Source organism: Zalophus californianus, chromosome 7, assembly GCF_009762305.2.
Source record: "Zalophus californianus isolate mZalCal1 chromosome 7, mZalCal1.pri.v2, whole genome shotgun sequence".
In the NCBI taxonomy this organism is placed as follows: Eukaryota; Metazoa; Chordata; class Mammalia; order Carnivora; family Otariidae; genus Zalophus; species Zalophus californianus.
The window spans coordinates 6,004,527-6,030,070 of NC_045601.1; the positions used below are offsets into that span (position 1 = coordinate 6,004,527).

A 25,544-nucleotide genomic window follows, 5' to 3' on the forward strand; every position below is an offset into this window, starting at 1 on the left:
AAAAAAAGAATGTATAAATATGTTTGGAGACTCTAAACAAACAAACAAACAAATGTATATAACCAGGGTATTATTATTTTCCCTTCATTCTGCCATATTTATGATCTATGTCTGAACCTGTTTTATTTGATCCTGATAGAAAAACATCATGACAGTATCCAATTGAAATATTATCTTAATGTAAGGCAAGAAAGCAATTAGATCTCAAATGCCTTGCTGAAGAGCCAGAGGAATGAAAATGTTCCACTGTTTATTTTTTAGGGATAGGTAAAACAATGGGAAATTGGATAATAGAGGCATAGACGTGTTTGGGGCCTAATGAGATGAACTATGTATTCAATATTATTAAAGTTATGCCACACACTGGAAATATGTGTGTGTGTTTCACATAACTTTGATGAGAGCTAGTATTGAAAAGACCTTGAATTTCCTTTTTTTTTTTTTTTAAGATTTTATTCATTTATTTGACAGAGGGAGCACAAGCAGGGGGAGCTGCAGCCAAGGGAGAGGGAGAGGGAGAGGGAGAAGCAGACTCCTTGCTGAGCAGAGAGCCTGACGTGGGACTGGATCCCAGGACCCTGGGATCATGACCTGAGCCAATGGCAGACGCTTAACGACTGAGCCACCCAGGTGCCCAAGACCTTAAATTTTCTTAACATTATGAATTTGCTGAATGAAAGAAGTTACTGTATTGACCATCTATTAATCTGTTAAATGCCACAATTAAATTATATAGGTTTCTAAAACTCTCAGAATTTTATTCTTTCTAAATATAAATTTTTGGCAGTTTCTTATTTTCTGATAATTTTTTAAGTTTTATTTTTCTGGTCTGAATATTATTTGCCAATATTAGATTTTTATTTATTTATTTTTTTTATTTTTTATTTTTTTAGATTTTTTTTATTTATTCATTTGTGACAGAGACAGAGAGAGAACAAGCAGGGGGAGAGGCAGAGGGAGAGGGAGAAGCAGACTCCCTGCTGAACAAGGAGCCCGATGTGGGACTCGATCCCAGGACTCTGGGATCATGACCTGAGCTGAAGGCAGATGCTTAACCATCTGAGCCACCCAGGCACCCCGCCAATATTAGATTTTTAAAGCTCTGGGTGGGTAGGGGGTGATTTTAGTACCTGTTAATTTATATTATTTAAGTAAACTTTCTAATTACTGTTAAATAGGTAGGAAGTATGTAAGTGACATTAAAGTTGCATTAAGCTATCTTTAGTATTCTTTGCCATGCACATTATTTATCCAAAGAGAATACACCAAAAAATGACTACTCACTTAAAGTAAAACTAAAAAAATTCATGTAAATTATAAAATTATATTAAAATTCCAAATGTTTAAGAGATGAAATTACATCAAACTTAAAAGTAATTTAAATTTATTTGCACTATTTAAAAAAGGACTACCAAATAAATAAATAAAATAGGAAAAAAATAATATTCACTCTTCTTTTATAAATAGATATCACTGGGATGCCTGGGGGGCTCAGTCAGTTAAGTGTCTGTCTTTGGCTCAAATCATGATCCCAGAGTCCTGGGATCAAGTCCTTCATTGGGCTCCTTCCTCAGAGGGGAGCCTAATTCTCCCTCTGCCACTCCCCCCGCTTGTACTCTCTCTCTCTGACAAATAAATAAATAAAATCTTTTAAAAAATAAAAATAAATAGATATCATTCACTAGAATCACCTGAAGTAGGATACAGTTTGAAAGCTAGAAATAAAAATTATGGGCTATTTGTGTAGATTGACTGAGACATCTTTGTAGAGAAGAGGCAAAATTGCATTAAAAAACCTAAAGCCAAAAAAGGCATTCTGTTTCAGGTTCCCACTGAAGTCAGCTCAAAATCAATTCAATTTGACATTTATTGGGACCTACTATTTGCAAGGCCCTGTGCTAAGTGCTATAGCAGATTTAAAATGAGCAAGATAGGAGTTCTGCTCTCAAGGACCTAATAGGCCAGGAAATGGGATAAGACATCTATACAATTAACCATAATGTTATATAGATGTGCTAAGAAATATGATGGAAATAAAAACAAAGAGCTGTGGATCACAAAGATAGCAAGAGTCATTCCAGCTGAGGGACTGGAGGAAAATTTAGTTAAAGGGGAGGCTTTGGAGCTGGGACTAGAAGAATGGGTAGGATTTCAGGAGACAGCAATCAGATGGCCAGGGGATGGGCAGCAAGAGGGATATTTTAAGCAGAGGCAAAGATGATCAAAGAAATCAACTCCCAGAATTTAGACTGTGTTTGGGGAATTAGTCATAGTCTGGTTTGGTTGGAGTGGAAAATTTAACAGGAGAGTAAAGGAATCTTGCACTGGCAAAACTGGGTTGAATTAGTTTTAAATATTTAAAAGCAAAATAAACATACTCTTCCTAAGAAATCAGGTGAAGCTAAAGTTTGGTTATTATCAAAAGAATGGAAAAAAAAAAAAACAATGAGGAAAGAAGACATAGTCAAAGAATATTTGTTTTAAACTTATTTTCAATTCCATCTAATGAAAAAAATCAGATTAGAACAGCGGCTCATAAAACGTAGCAGTTACATGCAATTGATGGATTTGAAAATTCATGCACTTTTAACTGGGAAAGGAGTTTCATCTGACTTTCCTAAGGGCTCTCCACCCTTAAAAATGTTAAAAGTCAGTGGTCTGGAGGAACTTGGTCAATAGAAGGAAACATGGTATTATTTGGTGAGTCTAAATTTGTATTGCTTTCTTTTCCAAACCATACAATACAACTTACATTGAATTTGTCATGTTCAACTACAATCATCATTTTGCTTCAACTCTAGAGAATGGCATTCTCTTGATCTTTTTTTTCCCTACTTTTTTCTTTTGGAAGGGCAAAAATAAAATTCAATAAATATAAAAAATACAGTTGTATGAAGAGAAATGTAATATTCTGTATATCTATTTGCACCCATTCCTCCCACAATTGGGAATGTATTTGCCCATATGCTTTAGTCCGCACACCATATGTATAGATGTATACCTACACTGTGTGTGCGTGTGTACATAAGAGAGAGCCAGACAGAGAGAAATGGGGAGACATACTTATTTTTCTTAAAAAAGTACATATTACTCTACACATGGTTGTTTTAATTTCAAAACAGTGCATTATGGACATCTTTCCAGGTCAACACATACATCTAATCTATTCTTTAAATAGGTATAAAATATTCCACTCTATAAATATACTATAATTCACCCAGTCATTTTTTAATTGGTAGGCATTCATGTAGTGTATAGTGTCCGGGTATTTAAACTATGTTGTTATAAACATATTTATACATATATCATTATATGTGAGTGCTTTTATTTTTATAAGATTAAAAAATAAAGTGATTAAAGTGTTAAAAAAATAATAGACATAGTCACATAAGTCTACAAAAAAGTTTTAGCAATTTGTATCCCCACCCATATTATAAGCCAATACCTAGTTTACTACACTCTTTCTCAGGGATAATATTCCAAATATCTAACAAGCAAGGCAGGGATATTCAAGAACATCAGGTGTCATGAATTTGTCCTCTAACTACTGCATTTTGAAGTTGGAAGAGTCTGCCTAGAGAGAAGGATGGGATAGGGTTCTGAATGAAGAAGGGGCTCAAGGTCACAAATATATATGAACTGGAATGTTAGCATTTCAATGGCCATCCTAAACTTACCAGGTAAATATCAATCCAGCTATGGCTAAGATTGGCTATTAACTGGATGTTTAAAAATTTTGTAGAATTAATGACAGAAAATGGTATCTTATTGGTATTTTTAATATGCACTTCTTTAATAGAAGAACAACTTCTAAATACCAACTTTAAAATAATTTACATTTATTATTTGGCTAAATTTTTGCTCCATTTTTATTTGTGCTATTTACCTTTTTATTTTCAATTTGAAAAAGGTATTTTTATGTTGGTGACATTATTTGCTTGCCAAATGTTTACAAATATATTTTCTCTGGGTCTATCCTTCAACTTTTAATCTATAGTTAAAGTATCTGTGGCTCCATGGAGTTTTGAATATTAATATAATAAAAAACCCTACTAATATAAATGCTATTATATTTATGTTTAATACATTTTTATAGTTTTTTTTTTTAAGTCCTGAAATTTTTTGCTATATTTTTCTTAGGAACTATGTAGTTTTTTTATTTTTGTGATTTTTCCCTGTTTTCATTTCCAGCTGGTCATTGAAATAAAGAAAAGTGCTTTCATTTTGTGTATTTATTTTATATTCATCCATCTTACCAAATTCATTTGGTATTTCTAATAGTATTTAACTGAGTATCTTGGGGTTATTTTTGTTTTTAAATAATATAGTCATATAACAAAATAATTTTATCTTCTTTTCATTATTTATTTATACACTGCACTTTCTTGTCTTATAGCATTAGTCTCTAAAACAATGTTAAATAATAGAAATGAAAGCAGGCATATGTGCCTTATGCCAAATTTTACTGTCAATGACTTCAGTATTTAATCATGAACAGTTGTTCTTTTATTGAGTTTTCTTAAACAGGAGTACTTTTTTTTTTTTAAAGATTTTATTTATTTATTTGAGAGAGAGAGAGAATGAGAGAGAACACGAGAGGGAAGAGGGTCAGAGGGAGAAGCAGACTCCCTGCCGAGGAGGGAGCCCGATGCGGGACTCGATCCCAGGACTCCAGGATCATGACCTGAGCCGAAGGCAGTCGCTTAACCAACTGAGCCACCCAGGCGCCCTAAACGGGAGTACTTTAAAATTTTCTATCATACTTCATTTTTCTAAGGTATTTAATACTTATATCTTAACATTTATTTTAAAAAATAATCTTTAATTTTCACCTCCTTGACTGCTTCTTTTCAGTTTATATCAATTGCTCCTTCTCCTTGTTCTGCATTTGAAGTTTTGGCTGTCCTCAAGATCTAATCATTGGTCCTATCATCTTATTCACACTCTTTCCCAAGAAGCCAGCGAATTGCCTGAGGTTTCAGTTAACACCTACATGCCAATTGTCATGAATGGAATGTGTGTGTCTTCCCAAAATTTATATGCTGAGCTCCCAACCCCAGTGTGATGGTATCTGAGGTGAGCCTTTGGGAGGTAATTAGGCCTTGAGGGTAGAGCCCTCATGATGAGATTAGGGCTTTACAGGTAGAGACCCAAGAACTTGCTTCCTCTTTCTCCTCTCTCTGCTCTCTATCACATGAAGACACAGCAAAAAGGCAGCCTTCTGAAAGGCAGGAAGAAGGCCCTTACCAGACACCAAATCTGCTGGCACCCTGATCTTGGACCTCCTAGTCCCCTGAACTCTGAGAAATAAATGTTTGTTGTTTAAACTACCCTGTCTGTGGTCATTTGCCATAGTGGCCTGAGCAGACTAAAATGCCAGTGGTTCTCATGTCTACAAATCTGGCTTTAAGTTCTTTTTCTCACCTCCAGCGTTTTATTACCATTTTTTACCTAATATCTTAACCTGGATACCTTAACACTGTTCGATCTCAATATTTTTAAACCTGAATTATCTTTGTGCTCAACATTCTCTTTTTCCTATGACTCTCACAATAGTTAATGACAGCACCATCTACCAAGTCCTTTAATCTGGAAAACTGAGAGCTATTTTCAACTACCTCTCTTACTTACTCAACCCTGATCAGTTATAAAGTCCTATCAACTCTACTTAAAAATATCTCTCAAACTCTTCTCATCTTTCCACCCACAGTACAACTATTTTATTCTGTTCTCATTATGGCTAGACCCATTCACACCTTCCAGCACCACTCAACTGCAGTTCATCCTTACAATTGTTCCCAAGGTTATTTTGTTAAAACACAAAACAGTTTTCCTCTTCTACATAAAAATCTCTACTGGACTTTTAGACCTTCAGAGTATAATTTAAATATTAAACATGGTACACACTGCCTTTCATCTTTTGGAAGCAATCATTCCTCCTAATCTTATCTTATGCCTCTTGCTGCCATTTCTCACTACAGTGAATTGCCCACTGCCTCATGCGCTCAGGATTTCTCAAATACACACTAGCTCTCTTTCATCGTTATACCTTCTCTCTCTGCTCAGCCTCCCTGTGCGGCCGTGGCTTCCTGCACACCTCCATGCTTCAAATCCTGTCTCAGAAACCCAGCCCTGTGCAGCCTCCTGTCCCACTCTGTTTTCATAACATACTGTGTTCCCACTTCATGTGGGACTGCAGCTTTGTATTCACAGCACAGCACTCAGTATGGGAGTAATAATATTTGTGGACGGAAGGAAGGAAGGAAGGAAGAAGATCTTATTTGAATTAAATTCTTTGTTTTAGATCCAACTGTTCCTAAAAACAGAACTAAGTCAATAACAAAAAAATGTTGAGGTGATTATGAAGAATAAACTAAAAAAACTGATTTTTAGTATACAAAAATTGTGAGCAGAATTGAGTAACAGAAAAAAATGAAGAATTATGCCGTATGTCAGCACGCTTATCTTCAGTGAAAAGTGGTTTAGAGAGCAAAAAGAATAAATGGAAAAGCTGAAGTAAAACATGAAAAATGAGTAAAGTACTTTATGCTTTGTAAACACTTTATTGCATTTAAAGTATGAAACAAAGCATAAAGAACAGATATCCTGTACAAATGAATTTGGGTAAAAACCAGATGATGAATTTTCTTGTGTAGCCCCATTGTACTTATCACAATATCACCTTGTATTTTAAGGCATGTAATACATACCATTCATTTGTTATATATCAGGGCATATTTATGTTTACAATAGCACGTTTTAACTATTATTAAGATAATTAAGCTTAGATCATGGTAGCAATTTACATGAAGGTGACCGGGTGCCTCCCATAGCCTGAGTTACCATCTGTTGGCTCATGGCTCCCAAATATGTATTTTCAGCTTCTTAACCAGCAGACTGACTATCTGGACACAGTACCAGGCATCCTCCAGGTAGGACACAAAATCACAACAAAGTCAACTCAGATTGCTATAGTAATGCACTCGAAATTCCACCACATCCACTGATTTTCTCGAAGTTTTCAGCAAAAGGCAGAAAACAGATTTTGAGTGCCAGAGAGCTCATTTCTGTAAGACTCAGTCACAGCAAGCCAGGGCAATCTAGCTGTTGCTATGGAGCCCTCACCAACGGGAGTGACTTGGGACATGGACTCTGGGGGTGATGGGCAGTTTCAAGTCCCACAAGTGCCACTCACCTACTTACAAGATGGACAACTGACTTCATCTCTCTAAGATAGGAGGTGACAATATCTACCTCATAAGGCTGTTCTGAGGATTAAACATAAGGTTCTGAGAAATATACTGAGCATTACGTAAGTATTGGCTATTATTGATATCACCATCATTATTATTGGAGGAAGTAGAAGGCATGTCAATAGGAAACAGGAACAAACCAGAAAATTCTGTATAACAACTAATACTTGTATTTAATGAAGCTCAAAGAGTTCATAGAAACTATGCTATATTTTCAGTGGTGTATAATGGATAGATACCATATGTCAGAAGAAAATTGGTTACAAAATGAATCATTGTAAATGAAGGAGGTGAGCTCACAATTTTAAAAATTCAGTAAGGAAACAAAAGCAAAGAATCTGTTTGTGATAACCGTAATATTGATTTTCAAGTCTAAAATTTTGTATATTGATTTTCTTAAAGTAGGATAACATGGATAGGTTGCTATATTTTTCAATGTCAAATTTATTTTGGCATTATATTTTGAATTCTTGTAAGAAAATATATATTTTCAACATATTCTTTTTTGAAATTTTGAAAGTAAAAATGGCTTGCTATTAATTATACCACTGTACCCCTTATGTTCCATTATAGAGATAACATATGGTGGCACCCCACCCTACATTTTCAGTGAGAAATGATGGTTGCAACATTCTCTTTTGATTTAAGCTTTGGTAAGTCTGTAAAGCCTATATTTTTAAAATTTAAAACCATTTCACAGTTTTAAACTATTTTATAACTATGATTTTGCTTGCAGCAAATTCTCCAAAACTGTCTTCTAATATTTCAAAAGAAAAAAGATAACTGATTGAGAGCAAATTTAGAAAATAATCACTAAGGGATATTTCAATAACTTGAGTAAATCTGTAGCTTTTGGGATTGTTTCCCTTTCTTTCTTTACGAAACCTATAATTCTCTCCTGACTGGAAACCCTTTTCATTTCATCCCCTCTGCCTAAATAATGGGACTTGCACAGTTATTTTTCTGTTCTTCAAAAGATGCATCATTTTGTACACACACACACTCATACAAACACAAGCAAGTCATTTTTGATGTTTTGTAAAAAGCAGTGTTACGGATGACTTTCTAATACCTTCTTCTTTGTCTCTATTGAAACAGTGGCTTATTGCATCATAAATATTCTGAGTGACACCTGAAAAAAAGTAGATAATACTGGAATATCTGATCCAGGGGGAAGAACTCAGAAGAGAATCTTAAGAAGGAAAACTAACAACTTTAAAGATGACATGACATAACATTTCAAATAAAAGAATTGCCTGGCTCGCTACAAAACAGTAGTAGGCGTCATGAACCTGATATTCAGTGCAAGGGTGGAGAGTGAGGAGAGTGGGTCCTGTAAACAATGGCTGCCATTAAAACAAGAGTCACCACGCACGAGATGGGTGAGGGAAAAAGAATGCATCACACTCACAGAGAAATTCCACATCCATTTTCTCACTTGAGTTTCACATTGAGACAATAATGTGAACTATTTAGGGCAGATCCCCTTTTACTAATCTTGCAACAATGGACTAAAGCCAGAGAGAGGCATGGTCTGTCTGCTGTCTCATGATGGGTCAGCACTAATACCAGGACTGGGGCTGGACCCCACTCGGAACAGTGCTCAGTTGTCTATGTTCTAGATTTTTTTTTTCCTCTGTGTCAATGGTATAGGTTTAAAATAAGTTTCTCCCTACCAGGCGACCCTTCCAACCTATTTCTTATTCCTGAATTAAGTTTCTGCATGAATATGACATGGTGGATTAAACATAAAAGGATCAGATTTATAAAAAGCTGTCTTCTGTTAATAAACACTTGGGATTCCTAAATGCCACAATAAGCATTTAAATACAAAAAATCATGATGGCAACTATTAGGATTTCAGGATTCTCCAGTGTCAGAGCACATGGTTTTCATTAGTGTGCTGGGTACAGAAGACCATTCAAATATTGAGTAGGTAATTCCCCAGCTTTCTGTACGATCACTATCTAGAATCTCTAGAAGGTACACCTGGCCTTGAGATAGCTGGACTCAGCAGCTGTGTTATGAAATCTCCTCACCTTTCAAGCCAGGAGAATTTCATACTTTAACTTCAATGGATGCTGTCCAGGTGGTATCAGAGGGTAGAGCTAGCAGGTTTGATAAGCCCAATCTTCTGCAGGTGCAGGGGGTGGACCGAAGCAATCTGTTCAGTGCATGATTTATAATGGAGATACAGCGGGTCAATGCAGTTGCAAGGACACATGATTCCATGCTGGTGTTAACAGAGAGGGTGCCGCTTACTTAGATCGTAGTGGACTCTCACAGATTTGATCATGGTAAGTAGCCAGCGAAGGAAGTGAATTCCGGAAGAAAAGGTGGAGCAGACTTGACTGGAAGTGGGCAATCTTGAAGACTCTCCTCCAGCACAAGTCACAAACTCACAAAACCTTATAAGACACCCCCAGCACAAGTCAGGGGGTAAAGGAATAAATGGCCTTAAGAAACTTCACTCAACTGCTGCATAGGAGGCTGAGGACACGTTATTTTACAACGAATCCCTGCAGGGCTAGAAATGACCTCAAAGATCACCCTGATCCGGTTTCTTCATCTTTTTTAGATGAGGAAATCTGAGTTTTGAAAATTTGAGACTCGTAAAAATCTTAAAACCAATGAGAGAACTGGAACTAGATGCTGGTTTTCAGGTTCTGGCCCATCTTTCCGCCCTCTGCATCCTGGCCTGTCCCCACATGTGGGGACACTACGCGGCCGCTGAGTGAGAGGAATATAGATCTGTCCCTTGAAAGAACCATGAGCCCTCTGGTGACAGTGGAGACAAAGACATGGGAAGGGAGAGAAGAAAGGCAGCATGAATACACGGCAGGTTCCCTTCACAGGAGCCTCGGAGATGCAGGGACATTCAGAGCAACGGGAGAGCTTGTCTTTGACTTAATGAAAACGGGGACAGAGTGGGGCTTGGTAACAGAGGCATTCGCTCCTCCCCCATCCCTAGCCCCTAGTGATAATTGTATGGAAAAGAATAATCGTTTGTGGTTTGGTAATATTAAAAACTTCATCCAGTAAAATTTACTTTGCAGAGAGGTTGCTTTTCTTTTACATTTTCTAGTAAAATACTGACCCTGTTTATGTGCACTTCTGAAATTCAGGGTACAATTCCGGAGAAGGAGGCATGGCTTCCGTGAATCTACAATCCCAAGAAAGGTGATGGCAAGGAAACTTGAGGCTGCGGCATTTTAGTGGCTTCTCTTTTATGCCGTGTATAAATTCTTTGTGCTCAGACACTGGTTTCTCCCATGGCATTTGGGCGAGTCCACAGATGCTCACTCACAGATCCTCATGACTCTGCTGTGGTTGGTGTGAGGCAGGCACATTTGATCACTGCTGGCTCTTCGTCTATAATGAGTGGCTTCACAGGTTACAGGGATTGACAGTATGGCCCATAACCCACATTTCGAAAAGGGCAGAACTGCAGCGCAGATGGGAAGGTGACAGGAGGCTCCACAAACCAACATCACGGCCCCAGCCAGGATTTTGCCACTGTTCCTCCTTGTTCAGTTCTTTATCTGCCCACCTCGCCTCTCTAAAACTCGCATCAAGTGCAACTTGCAAATAAAAAGCCTTCCCCAGGAACGCTCCGTGACAGTGAGGGAAGTTCAGTCTTTACAACCTGAATTTATGTTAGGGAAGCTGTCATTATGAAGCAAAATTGCAAATAGTTGTGGAGACGGGATCAAAACCACCACAGCTTTAAGAGTCAAGTAAGAATGACGTCCGCATCTTTACCCAAACTCGCTTTTACTTATGGAAATATTAAAAATTAAATGTATTTACCAAACCCACAGACTTTGAAACAATGTTGAATTACAGCACACCCATGCCCTCTTGTTGGTTACTTCAGTCAAAGAATATATGGCTTAGGTGACAGGGGCAATGCCAGTATTAAATTTTGCTTTATGTTGTAATTTTTACGTGTTTGGGATCTCAATTGTGAGGAGAAGTATTTCATTCCTTTGATTTACAGTGTTCAGAACAAGGATTAATGATAGGAACTTTAATTTAGCTCTTTCAACAACTTTTGAGAGATAAAAGTCTGGGAAAAGATACTGCTGGATGCTCCCAGATTGCTTACAAAGTTGTTTTGAACAGACAACTAATGAGAAGCATTTTCTTTTCTTTTCTTTTCTTTTCTTTGAGACGCATTTTCTTAATCTGATATTTATTTGGCATGATTCTCCTTGGGTGAAGTGGCTAGGGATGAAAGTGAGGGGGGAAGCAAGGGGAGCAAAACTATATAAACATCCGTGTACTTGTTGCTACCTAGGAAAGCAGCTGGTTTCTTCGATGGCAGTTGAGATTCTTGCTAATGAGACAATGGGGAGCAGTGAGCTACAGCAGGTTTAATACTGTCAGCCTGCTACAGGGTAACCTGCTCCGTGGAACCTTAAGTTTGTGCCCCAAATAGGAACTGGAAATACCAATGTACTCTCCCCCGCCCCGCCGATAGTCTACTCCAACTGTGCTCATGTATTCATTCAGAAAGACATTCCTTAGCCCCATGTGGTGTTTGCAGCGGCTTCTGGGGTAGGGGGCATCTGCACAACCTGGGGGATAGCTCCAAAACGGCTGAGGGTCTCAGAGCAGGAAGAGAACTTAGGGATCAACTGCTCTCATTTCTTTTCTTTCAGATGAGAAATTGAGGCCCTCTTCATCAAAAATCTAATTCACATAAGAAGGAACTGTTTGCATGGCATGGCTACATACAGAGTTTGAAAATTTAATTTAAATGGCCATTGTCGGACCTCACATCCAGCTACTTCTATGTAAATACGTTAGGCACGTAACATAACAAGCTTACTGGCACCTTTCATGTGACCATTCATTCATTAATGCACTGATGCTGTGTGCATACACGGTGCTGGGCTGTGAGTCAGGGCTTAAAACACAGGCATGCTTCCTGCCCTCAGAAAACTTACTTTCTTTCAGGGACACCTGAAACAGGCAGGCAGACAAAAATGGCCATTTCTGATAAACACCCTAACAGAGACACACTTTTGCTTCATTCATAGCATTTACCATAATAAATTGCAGCTGAGATTATAATGTGGGGAGGGAGATGCCAACAACTATAAAAAGAGGAGTCAGGAAAGACCTCTTGGAGGGGGTGACATTTAAGCTGAGGTCTATATAGTGGGAAAGAGCCAGCCATTCTACGCAGAGGGAAAAGCATTGTAGAGGTCCCCAGGCCTTCACACAGGAAACGGCTAAGAGGTTTTTGTTGTTGTTGTTGTTTTAATTTTTATTTGTTTCTTTGGGAGAGAGCAAGAGAGAGAGAGCACAAGGGATGGGGGAGGGCCAGAGGGAGAGACAGGCTCCCTAAGCAGGGAGCCCCACGTGGGGCTCGATCCCAGGACCCCAGGATCATGACCTGAGCCGACCACTGAGCCACCCAGGCGCCCCTGGCTGAGAGTTTTCAACAAATAGAAAGGACTCCAGAGTGGACAGAACTTATTGAGCAAGAGAAAGGTAAAGAGTTTGATTTTTAAAATAAGTATGATGGAAAGTCACTGCAGTGGAGTGACATGATCTGACTGACATTTTAAGCTCGCTTTTGCTTCTTGGAGATACTGGATGGGGGACGGGTGGCAAGAGAGGAAGTAGAGGGACAAATGGGGTCAGCCGCAGGGTTCAAGGCAAGAGGTGATGGTGGCAATGGATTTAGAGAGAAGTGGATGGGTCCAAGATAGATTTGGAGAGACTAAATACCAATGGAGACTAAATACCAACACTAACGGCTTGCGGGTAAGGGAAAGAGAGAAACCAAGGCTGACTCCTGGCTTTCCGTCTTGAACGCCTGACTAGCTCTCAGTAATAAATAGATTTTCTTTGAAGTTCATAAGATTGGAATATACCACATATTATTCAAATGAATAAAATTAGTTAATGTACTTCTATTAGTGTCTCACTTGCTTAACCAACTGAGCCACCCAGGCGCCCAGAAGCTAGTTTCAGATAGATTCATTTGTACATCTAAACACTATGAGATTTCCATGCAATTCCGAAGTAAATACACAAATTCCTGCTGCTATGAGCCAGAAGAACCTATATTCCAATAAAGAACCACTTGTAATTTAATTTATTAGTCTTCTTCCTAACTAAAGCAAACTCACAAAACCTTACAAGACACCACCAAGCAACAAAATATTTAAAAACGTCATTCTGTCAGTTAAAATATGTATTGAGCACTACAGATTTATTATATTCTCAGTGTGTCAGCATTTAGGATGTAATGATCAACAAAACAGAGACGACAGGCTAGTGGGGAAGTAGACATCACATGAACAGCCATGAACAACCTGTTATTGATTATACGAAGCAGAATGCTGCAAAGATAACTGGAGCCATTGAGATATAATGTGCTACTGGACCTACTTGGGGTCACAGAAGACTTTCCCAAATAAGAGATGTCTTAGGAAACAAGATGAATTACTTGTTTCCAGACTTTTATTTTCTTCTATGATATCCCTAATAAACTCCTTTTCTGTGGTGCTCAACTGTGCACTTACTCATCCAACAAATGCTGAACATCTGCTTAGCCAGGCAGAGCCTTCTCTCACATTCTCTGCAAATCCCCAAACCTGGATCAACCAAACTTGCTTCTGTCTTAAGCCCTGGCAGCAAGGGAAACCGTGAAAATCTGCATGTCAGAGCTACATAGCATTTCTTTTATGTGGTTCAGATGTGTTCCCCCCACTCCCATCCCACACCTTTTCCCCACCCTGGAGCCCACGAATCCATCTTCGCTTCCTTATTCTCAGGAAACGTCTTTGCTTTCTACTTCAGAAGGTAAAAAGAAGAGGTCAGTGGGTATAAATTCCTTCTCTTCCCTCTACTAAACTTAAATATTATTTGAATCCAGATCTGTCATTGCCTGTTATGGATTCCACCTTTCAACGCATCACTATCATCCATTCCTTGCTCTCTTTTCCCCCACCAGAATCTTTAGTACAGGCATTCCTTAACTCTGACCTGAAGACCTTAATAACTTACTTTCTGGTCTCTCTGCCATCAGTATTTTCCTATTCATCTTCTATGATGTTATCAGGGAGGTATTTCCAAATGCAGTTATACTCATACTATGACCACACTTCAACAAAATTTCTTGGCTCCGCATAAGGATAAAGTGTAATCACTGATGCAACCATTTGTTTCTGTATCTGCCCTTCACCCTACTCCACCCCAACTGTGAGTCCTTGGAGCACTTTCATCTTCATACCCCAGCCCCACTGGGCACACTTCCAAATCACAGCTTAATAGTTCCTGTGTCCTACCACACTCTCTAGAGAGGAAAGCAACAACAGATAAATAATTACAGTACAAAGTGAGCTATTTAAATTCAAATGTGTTCCAACTACTTGGAGAATTTCCCAGAAGGAACCCCCCTGTGACAGTGTCACCTCCTCAAACATCAATTCCTGTCATTTTTCAATTTCTAAACCCATAATTCTAACTCCATTGGTCACTCGGTGGGTAACTTCCTAATCTTAGCTCAAGACCTTGCTTGAAAAACTGCCTTCTCTTCACTTATTCCTTAGTGCACATGGCCAAGTTACTTTTCTACATACGACATTGACCATGGTTTCCCTCTTCCAAGAGCTCAGTCTTGTCCTAATGCATTCAAATCCAAGTCAAAAGCTCCATGCAACCAACCTGCCTTGGAATCCTCAGATGTCCAGAAAATCTGTTGATGGCTCCAAACCCTTTCTTTCACCCTTCTTTGGCTACCCACTGCTCTGGAGTGTTCCCCTTGGGAATTTAGATCTTTTGTTTTCTCACTGAAGCCGTTCCTAAATCCATATCTTTCAGTGCAAATGCCACGGATTAACAAAAAAAAAGAGGTCTATATGATTTCACTAATGTGATATTTTTGTGATGATTACTTTTCATAAAAATAGCTAAAAGTAATCAGAGTTTACCGTGTGCTGAAAATTTTGCTAAGCATTATCTCATTTTACCTTCAGAGAAACTCATTTGTTTCATAGATAAGAAAACTGAGCTTTAATGAGATTAAGTCATTTGCTTAATCTTATTTAGCTTGTAAATGGCAGAGCTGGGATGTGAAATCACGCCTGATTCTACAGTCCAGGATTTTAACCACCATAAAAACATCTCTGCTCCTGCTTTCACTGTCTTGTGTTCCAAAATTACCAGTCTGCTAGTAAATTTCTGTTTTGTTTACTTATTCATTTTCCAACAATTCATTGACTAAATATTTATGGAGTTCCAGCTCCCCCTGGCAAGATATAGCACTAGTCTCGATGGGTTGACCAAGATAATGTAGGACAAGAGTCTTTTCCCCAAGGGAATTATTACGTAGGTTGAAGTAGTGCTATAAAGGTGACAGTGTACATAGTTTCAACTCATGTTACAACTGACATTACAACTGCAATGAAATAGTGTTGGAAAATAAAAACGCTGAAAATATGCAGGTCTGGACAGAGTTCTCCAATATTGAGCACACTCCTGGGATTGGTGAATTTCAAGGCCAGTAAAAATTGTTGAAGGGCCACAAAAAGATATATGTATATATTATTTACATATATGAATAGCTGTCTATACATACATTTATGCATACACATTTAAATGTTAATTTTAAGTATTTTTGTTTTATTCCATGTCACTATGTTCATATTACTTTGAGCCAAAAATTTCACATAATACATTTGTGATCCCTGAGAATCTCACTGGCACCTTACAATTGTTGGATCATATAATGAGAGATTAGAAATTCCACACTTTGATATTTGCACACCCAAGACATAAACATCTTTTAATAACTGATATAATTACCTCTTGGAGAATCTTTTGTTACATAGACTTAGTCCTTAAAAACTACATTCTCTAAACAAATGTGATCTTTCAAGCTATCTTCACCTGCCCAAATATATATCTCCATGGTTTTTATAAACAATTCATTACAGAAAAGCTGCCTTTCTTTCCATGACTGTTTTCCCCCAATTTGACTTTTACCCAATACTCCCAAAGACATCTTCATTTTATTGTAGCAAACTGGTGTCACAAAAACGAACACAGCTCTATAAACAAAGAACATTAGCCCTCAGAGGGACCCTAGAGGTCTTCTCACAAAAGCCCCTTATTTATGAGCCAAGGCAAACAGGGCCCACTGAAGGCAATTTCACTTTCAAAATGATCCTGAGCGTGGGCATGTTCATGGCCAGGAATTCGGTGTAGGTGTCGCTGTCCACCTTGTCCCCACAGTGACTGTCCTTTGCCTCCTGGCACAAATATTTACTATAACGCCCAACCCTGTTAGCCACACTTTCAGAGGAAAGATTGACATCAACAACTTCCTCAGAAAAATATACTCACTCATCCCTTCACCTTAAAATATTTATTAAATGCTCAGGTATGTTAGCCACTGGGGTATGTATAAACATGAGTAAATCACGGTCTCTGCCTTCAAGGGGCCTTATACCTTGCTAAGGGGAGCTGCACATGGAGATGCATAAAATCACTAACATTTTGCAGAGGCTGGAGAGAATGGGCCCAGGGTGAGGTGTGGCCCACAGGAGACAGAACGTTCAAGAGAGTATGGCCAGAAAAGAGTTCATAGAAGAGGGCCACCGGGCCTGAGCCTGAGCAGAATGGGAAGGTGTTGATCCTACACATGGAAGAAGAAAGGGAATTCAAGGATGAACAGAACTATAAGCAAAGGTGCAGATCACTTTGGTTCAGGAACTGCAAGAAATGTATGGTTGGAGCACTAAAAGGTGCTCAGGGGACCCAGTGGGAGACAAGACTGAGGGTAGGCAAGGGCTGGTGCACAGAGAGCCTTGGGTGCATGAAGGAACTTGGGCTTTGACTTGTAAGAAAGGAGAGTCACTTAAATATTTTAAGAGCATTTGCAGTCAGGCTCTCAGCTTAGGTTTAGGTCTGATTGGAAGGGCATTAGACTAAGGGCAGGGACCCAGGGAAGCAAATAGAAATGGGGACAGTGAGGGAGAAGGTGGTCACTTAGGTTGACTCAGACTAAGTCTTGGGTGACGGGGCAGAGGGAGTGCTACCAACCAAAATGGGGGAATGAGAAGACGGTCAGATGTGGAGTGGGGGTGGCAGAGTCAGCAGTGATGAAGGAAAAGGAGAAGATGGAGAGTTTGGTGCTAGAAGAGAGGTGTTCAAGGTGCCCATGCAACCAACCACTGGATGAAAGAGGCCAGGATGCAGGAAGATAAAAGGATTTGCTGCTCTGGAGTCGTGGATACAGATATAATCATAGAAACTCTAGGCTGTGTTTAATTACAAGGTCAGCCTCACTTGCAGTCATGGATGTGTGCAGCTGGATACTTTACTTGTAATGAGGCAATCAGGATTTGGGGTAATTTCATTCTTCCCTTAGAAGGTTTACTTAAGAATCTTAAAAATCCAACATGCTCTTGGCGAGCACTGACACCATGAATGTGACAGGGATGGCATATATCGAGAAGGTCCTGAGAGCTTTCCCACTGACCCCCAGTGGAAACACTGCAACTTCCTTGCATCGTGAATAAATTCACAGGTTTCCGAGGGATGACAAAAATTCAAACAGTAAGTCCTCACTTGTCCAAAAAAGTATTCTATCTCCCTAGGCCGTAGTAAAGGATTCTGGCATGGGCATATCGCCTAAACCAGGCTAATGTGATGCATCCTAAATTTTGGCTTTAACTCTTGAAAAAGAGAAATCACCTTCCTAATGGTGTTGCTAAGCTACCTGAGAATGAAGCCTACACCAAGGAAAATACACCTGAACAATGGAAAAAGAGACCAGGGGTTCATGGCATTGTTTGTGTCTCTGGAACCAGCCAAGCTGAAGCAATATCATCCCTGAACTTTTTAGTTATGTTAATCAATAAATTCTTTTTTCTTGTTTAGGCAGTTGAGTTGGGAGTCTGCCACTAGGGACCAAAATTGTCCTGAAAAATTCACAAGGATGCTGTGTGTTCTAAACCTAGTCCTTGGGATCATGAACAAGGATAAGATAAATTTGATGATAAGATCTGATATGCAGGAATGGGTCAGGCTTTAAGGCAGGCTGACCTGCCACCTCTCCCTGCCTCCATGCACTAGGCAATGCCGGCCAGCCCCTGCACTTCAGCTTTGTTCGTAGAACTTGCTCCTGAACTTGCTTCTTTCCCTAACTGGCTCTCACTTCCTGATTGTATCATTTTCTTCTCAGCTTCTTAGCCTGAAGCCTTAATGCCCATTTTTGGCCCAACTCTTTGGCTGGCTGTCCCCTCTGGTTTTCTCAATCCTTGGCCCACCCTCACACAGGCCGGCCAAGTGGTAGCCTCCAGAAGCAAACGTTAGTACCTGCCAATCTGGCCGCGCCAAGGGCCCCTGAGCCTGCTGGACTGCCCTGTGGACACAGAAGGCCAGAAAACAGCCCGCAAAATTCAGTTGTTGAACGCACTAACAGGGCTAAAGGGTTAGAAACCGGAAGGAAGGAGAACTCTGCAGAGAACAAAAGCAAGTACACAGAGTGGGTTCTGGGTGACAGCCACCAACAGAGCTGAAATGCTCCTTTATTTATTGGGCCCTGTTCCTGGTGTGCAGGTGGATCAGACAGTGTAAGGGGACAGGGTAAGTTACAAGCACACAGGACTTGTGAGCGTGTGCAATGATGGCCAGGTGCGTATGTCATGGGTTCCCTGTTCCCTCCTCCCGCTGGAGCCGCCACACGTCAGGACTCAACCACATCTCACCATCTGCCCCATTCCGGCGCTGGTCTAAGCCAGCATTATGTTTCTCCTGTGTTCATGTGTCTACCTCCCAACTGACCTCCCTTTCTCGACCCTTGTTCCCCTATATCTCTTCTTAACACAGCAGCCAGAGGGGTCTCTCTTTTTATGTTATGTTATGTTATGTTATGTTATGTTATGTTATGTTATGTTATGTTATGTTATATCAGTCACCATACATCATTAGTTTTTGACGTAGTGTTCCATGATTCATTGTTTTTGTATAACACCCAGTGCTCCATGCAGTACGTGCCCTCCTTAATACCCATCACCAGGCTGGTACACATCCCCCCACCCCCCTCCCCTCTAGAACCCTCAGTTTGTTTCTCAGAGTCCATAATCTCTCATGTTTGTCTCTCCAAAGGGGTCTCTCTAAAACACGAGCCGGATCATGTCATTCCTCTGCTCAGATGCTCCACTCTCTCCTCCTTCATCACTCCAGGCAAAAGTCAAAGTCCTTATAATGGCCTTCGAGGCCTAAAGGAGCTGGTCCCGTGACCTTGCTGACATGACCTTGCTGTTTTTACCCTCCTCCCTGACTCCCCACCAGGGACACTGGCCACAATGTTCTTCATGGAACATACCATACCCTCCTCCTCTCTGTGCCCAAATGTCTCAGTGGGATGGTCCTCATCGCTCCGGTTATGCTAGCATGCCCCCGCCCCCATCCTCCTGACCCTCCTTCCCTGATTGATCTTTTAGCAGTTATTGCCTTCCAAAGTGCTCCATAATATATTTATGCATTTTACATACTGTCAGCCTCCACATCCCTATGCTTTGTAAACAAAGAATTTTGACTGGTTTATTGCTGAACCCCATGTCAAGACAATGTCCAACAATTGTAGGTACTCAATAAATATTTGTCAAGTGAATAAATTAATTTTAAAAGCAAAAAACACATTTGACTATGGGTTATCAGGGCAGATGCTACAACAAAAATGACCACCATAGTTCACATCACTCAGAAGACCTGCCAAAGGCAAGTTATCTTTAAGTTTGAATACAAAAACATGCCTCAGGTGTGCTTGGAAATTTCACAGTTTTCATTTTAAGAATTATATATGAGCCACTGTGGGCAAGAGTCTGTCATACAAATGAGCTATGTTGTAAAAAGTCCTTAACTGAGCTATTTTAAAAATGGGTTTTTAAATGAATATTTAAATATTAATATGTGATATTAATATTTGAAATTCATTCTTTTTCATAAAATGGAGTTAATGTTAAGGCTAGTATAGTTTTTTAAAACCTTTTGCTAGCTAGATTTGCAAAGTATTACCGCCAAAGCTCCATGAACCATGCTGGTCTAATTAAGGGCTATTTTAATTAATTTATTTTCTTTGCTTAAAGTTCTAGAGGATACCTAGGTGATTCACTCAGTCAAAAATCTGATTCTCCTCAGGATTTCAATGGTTTCTATTCTCACTAAAGCATGTTTTATATCATTAGTGCAAAATTTTTGATATCTTTAAGAGTACAATTTAAGTATCATCCGTAAGAATTCCAAGTAAATTTCATCCTGCCTTTCCTTACACCCCAAATAATATATATGGCCTATTTCTTCGGCAAATCACTGCGCATCCACTTCCAGCTTGTTTATATTTGTATATCTGTTCTGAGTTTGTGGCTTGATATACATTCTTCATGATTAAAGTAAATTCTACTTTTTCTCAACTCAAAAGATAAAACAAAAGTTCTGGGCTTCTTGATTTCAAAAGTAAAACCTTTTCAAGTGACCCTCTTTTATATGGATGTTGGACAAAAAAGGTAAGCACACAATGAAATAAAAGTAAGACCCAATGGAAAAATCAAACACAATTCCCCTTCACCTTAAGAAACACACCTGACGCTGACAGATGCACCGATTACAAACGTCGGAACTTAGTTCTGGGCGGGCGATGATCAAATGACTTAATTAAGTGACATCTGTCACCCGAGTGATGGAAAGAGGTTACTGAACCTTTGACAAACTTGTTCCTTGTTGTTTTTACAGTAAATGCATTATAGTTTAGCTGCACAGATATTTACAATGGCTTCTGTATGCTACCTAAGAGCATAACCAACATTTATAATATGATTTTTACGGCCGCACAAGGGAGCAGAGCTCTGTCCCTGGTTTTCTGGTGAGGCTGCCTATGGTCAAAAGATGACATCGGGGATGCATGGACACTTCTCCTGCACTTGGGATCGTTCCTAATTCAGAGGCCATGTATCCTCATGCTCCCATTCCCTGTCAAAACTCACACTTTGATAATGCAAACCCATATTTGGAATCAATGATTAGTAACAGATTGAAGGGTTCTCCCTTTCTACAAGGGTAGTTTTAGAATATCAACCAGCATAAATTATGTAGAATGTTTGGAAGTCGAGGACAACAATTAAGAGGTAAGAAAGGATTGGTGAGTCTCTCAGGACCTGTATAATAGTCCTGAGATCAAATCATAGAGGTTGCCACCTCATTCTTTCTCAAATTCCATAGCTCAGGCCAGGCGATGCTTGATAATGAGCAGCACCTCTTCTGATGATGCTTATAAGCCTCTCTGAGAATGTCTGTCTCCAGCCTTATCCATACTCAATTATATCTAAAACCAAATGGCTTTAATTTCCACCAGTTGTTTTTTGAATACACCCCTGGGCCCAGGTCTCCACACACAGCAGGCTCAGGTTCACCCTGAACCTAGTAACAGGCACTGCTGGATGCCTATTTCCAATCCTTGGATTCTTGACCTCTTGCCACCTTAACTATTGCCATTTCCCACACCTGCTTCCTCCATCCTCGGCTTTTCTGACATCCCAGGTCCTCTACCATGCTGGGCCTGTGGTGCTCAGTATCAAGTCTGCCCAAACTTCCAATTCCAGTCTATTCACAAGTAAACCTACCCGCACCTATGGAATGGTGACAGGTGACAAGGTGAGATTCAGGTTTGCATACCCATGTCTAAGTGAGAGGATGTAATGCCCTACATTTACAAGGGAAAAAAGAGGACATATGAGAGAATACATCATAGGGTATATTTTAATATTCTACTAAGACTAATCAAGATTTTGCTAGAAGCAAAGAGACAATTGGTTTCAATAATCATAACACTAATAGAGTATTGACTATGTGCAAGACACTATGCTAAAGTATTTAACTTGGATCAAGTAACTTAATTCCCTCAATTAATTCCTTAGTTTCCTTTATAAGGTGAGGACCATCACTCCCATTCTACAGATGAAGACACTGAGACCCTAAGAAAGGCTAAGCCTAATGTCACACTGCTAGTGAGTAGCAGAAGTGAGATTAGAACCCAAGTCTCTCTGACTGCAGAGCCTACCTTGAAATCACTGGTTTTATATTTGCTTGTTTTCATTTTTACCTTTCACAGAGAAAAGTTACATAGTTGTGTTTCTAAAGCATCACCTGCCATCTACTTGAAATCCACATTAAAAAAAGGACAAACCTTTACTGGTGGTATAAAGAAGTAAACTAACTTGAACAACTTGAATAACTATTATGAATTAAGTCGTATCTCCACAGCACCTCAGAATGTGACCTTATTTGGAACAAGTCTTTGCAAAGGCAGTCAGGTTAAGAGGAGGTCACAAGAGGGTAGATCCTAGCTCAATACGACTGGCATCCTTACCAAAAGGGGAAATTCAGATACGGAGATGCACACACACAGAAGGAAGACTACCTGAAGAGACGTGGGGAGAATGCCATGTGAAGCCTGGGGAGATGCTGCCACAAGCCAGGGAACGTCTGGGGCTACCAGTCTCTGGAAGGGGCCGGAAGGGGTCCTCCTCTGTGGGTCTCAGAGGGAGCAAAGCCCTGCCGACACCTGGATGTCAGATTGCCAGCCGCCAGAACTGTGAGACAATAAAGTTCCGTTCTTAAGGCAGCCCTGGGAAACCAACACAGTAACACTGGACTGAAGGACATTTTATCTTAATAACCTGGTAAAGGCTGACGATTGCTGTTTATCAAGTGAAGCTGATTAAGAGTAGTTTGACAATACAGGGTGGTTAAAAGGAAAATATCACAAAATACTGACAAGAACATTCTGATGAGAGAGAATGATCTCCACCCAATGGGGGGATCCTCATGCTGAGATCAGGATGTTTTGCACCACGTAATATTCCCCACAATGTCATTGGCACTGCCTTCCACTGTGTCTCACGCTTTAATGTGAGGCATCCGTGGTTTGAGTAGTGGACTAAGCCAGAGCTACCGTGTATGTGCTGGGCTTGTGCTCGCAGCAAACAGGAAATGGCTGGAGAGAGGAGCAGTGATGTCCCCCAGGCTTTCTCTGCCTCCCCCATGGAGACCTACCCACCCATCCACACTGGGTGGCTCCACACACACCATAGTGTCACCAGCCTGGCGGAGGAAAAGACCAGAAAGGAACGAGAAGCAGCAGAGATCACACGCAGAGGGAAAGGCTAGGGGTGTGGTTGTGACTGGACCCCACAGATGTGTGTCTGAGACTGTGACCCCACCTCCCACCTCTGCTCGACTAGACTCAGAAGGATGTGCTGCAGTGAATCTTGGAACTTCGTGACAGGCTCAGTATTGTAAATAAATAACATGCCATTTCTATGCATTCCCAGGAAATATAAATACAATATTAAAGCAGATTTCCAGTTTGCCAAGGAAATTGGAAATACTTTCCCTTTTTTCCTGTTTATGAACCCAGCTACCTTACCTACTCAGCCAACTGACCATTTTGCTTTTTCTTATTCCTTTTCTCTCTCTCTTGATTTCATTTATCTGTGGCACTCTTTCCTTTAAGTGTGAACAACTATAGGTAATGTCAAAATAATTTGATTTTTAAGTCCAGGTACTACAACATGGAATAAGGATTATTGGTTCTGCTTACACAAAAGCTGGTATATTTCTAGTGCCCTAGTATTAACAGATGCTACTGGTCCCTAACTGATTTGTCATGATGGGTTAATTACCATCTTAAGTTCATTTTCTGCTAGTGTTCTCAATTAGTAACATCAGGTTAATCCTTAACTTATGAAAGGCAAAAACAGCTATGACATGAGTCGTCAACAATTATCTCTACAAAGTACTGTAAGAACCAATTTGCAGGATTAAGGGTCAAAAAACACACTTGCTAAAGCATTGCATTTACTTGATTACTCTTGCTACCTTCCCATACTCACCTATAAGCTACTTGACACAAGATTTATTTTTTAATAATTTCTTTGACATAAGATTTTCATTCACCCATACAGTTTCATTCATTTCAGCACAAAGCCTAATACATGGTAAGCTTCAAAACTTGTTCAGTTAATGAATGAATGCTAATAAGGCAGTGAAGAAAACCACTCCAAATTAATTAGTGGGAAACATTATGTAGCACCGGACGCCAGAAACACTGCTATAATGATCTGGTGTCTGAGGCTAAAAGCTTGCACAGTTATAGAAACAGTGTTTAAATATTTGGTGTGATCATTTCTAAAGTGAGAAACTCAGGGTTATTTAAAAAAAAAAAATCGGGAAATTTTGTAGCTTTTTTTCCCAGCCTGTAAGCCCAAGGAAAGGAAGGTGGAGATAAACTTTCACACATTACCTATGTTCCTCATGCTGAACAGAAAAGGGCAGGCATTTCAGAATGCCTGCTTTGCTAGTGTGACAGCTAAATAACCAACCCATCCTTCTCTTTCTAATGCAGCTGAAAAATTAATTTAAAATACATGAAAATAGACTACTGCTTTGAGATGTCTAGTACCAACATGAGCAAACAATCTCTAACTTGCTAGATTATACTATAATGTACAATAAGCATGCACACTTTCTAAGATGAGTGTCCCTTTTTAATACACTGATCCACAGGGAAAGCAATTATTATTTCATATGGTTTTATTTATTTTTCAATTAGTAAATTAAAATACTGAGATTACAGCTATTTAGTTCTCCTATATTAGACCTTTTAAAAATAAAAATTGGAATTCTACAGCAATATTTAGTCTTTATTGACCTTTATTGTAAACAGAATTTTTAAGGGTAGTATCAAAAAGTTCATGTATTATTTTCAATTTCTGGGTTTTTGCCCATGTGTCATGGCAAAACAAAACCACGGCCTATAGATGCACCATAAATTCTGCAAAGTTAGTGAAAAAGTGAGTTTAGGCTTGAGAATAGAATGCGCCAACTTTCTCTCCTGTTTCATCATGGATGATTGGCATGCAGTGGTACCACAATAAAAGAGAGAGAGAGAGTGAGAGGAGGAGAAAAAGCGTTGTCAGGCAAGTAGTATTGCAGTTCTAGACAGTTCCAGAGGAAAACCACCACTGCCTGATACCTTAGCTTAACAGGCAGAGAATAATCTCAAGGTCATTTAGGCCCTAACATTCTTGGGAGCAATTTACCTTAAATATTCTATTTTTACTAGATAAAAGTGATTGCTTTATGTTACTTTTTCAGAAAAAAAAAGTTCACTTTATTTCAGAATAATTATTTTAGTCTTTTAAATTGTTTTTCTTCCACTGATTCATCTATACACTACACCTCCAAAAGAAGCTCTTTCGATAT

At 39.5% G+C, this 25,544-nt stretch overlaps 1 protein-coding gene and 1 long non-coding RNA gene across 5 annotated transcripts in view; one reads left to right on the top strand and one right to left on the bottom strand.

Moving 5' to 3' along the window:
* Nucleotides 1–25,544, bottom strand: part of PACRG (parkin coregulated) — a 512,890-nt gene that overhangs the window by 297,670 nt on the left and 189,676 nt on the right. The window lies entirely within an intron of this gene.
* On the top strand, nucleotides 7,182–8,462 carry LOC113926203. The gene is made up of 3 exons (XR_003521228.2): nucleotides 7,182–7,312; nucleotides 7,827–7,906; nucleotides 8,352–8,462. It is a non-coding gene; the product is annotated as an uncharacterized LOC113926203 (long non-coding RNA).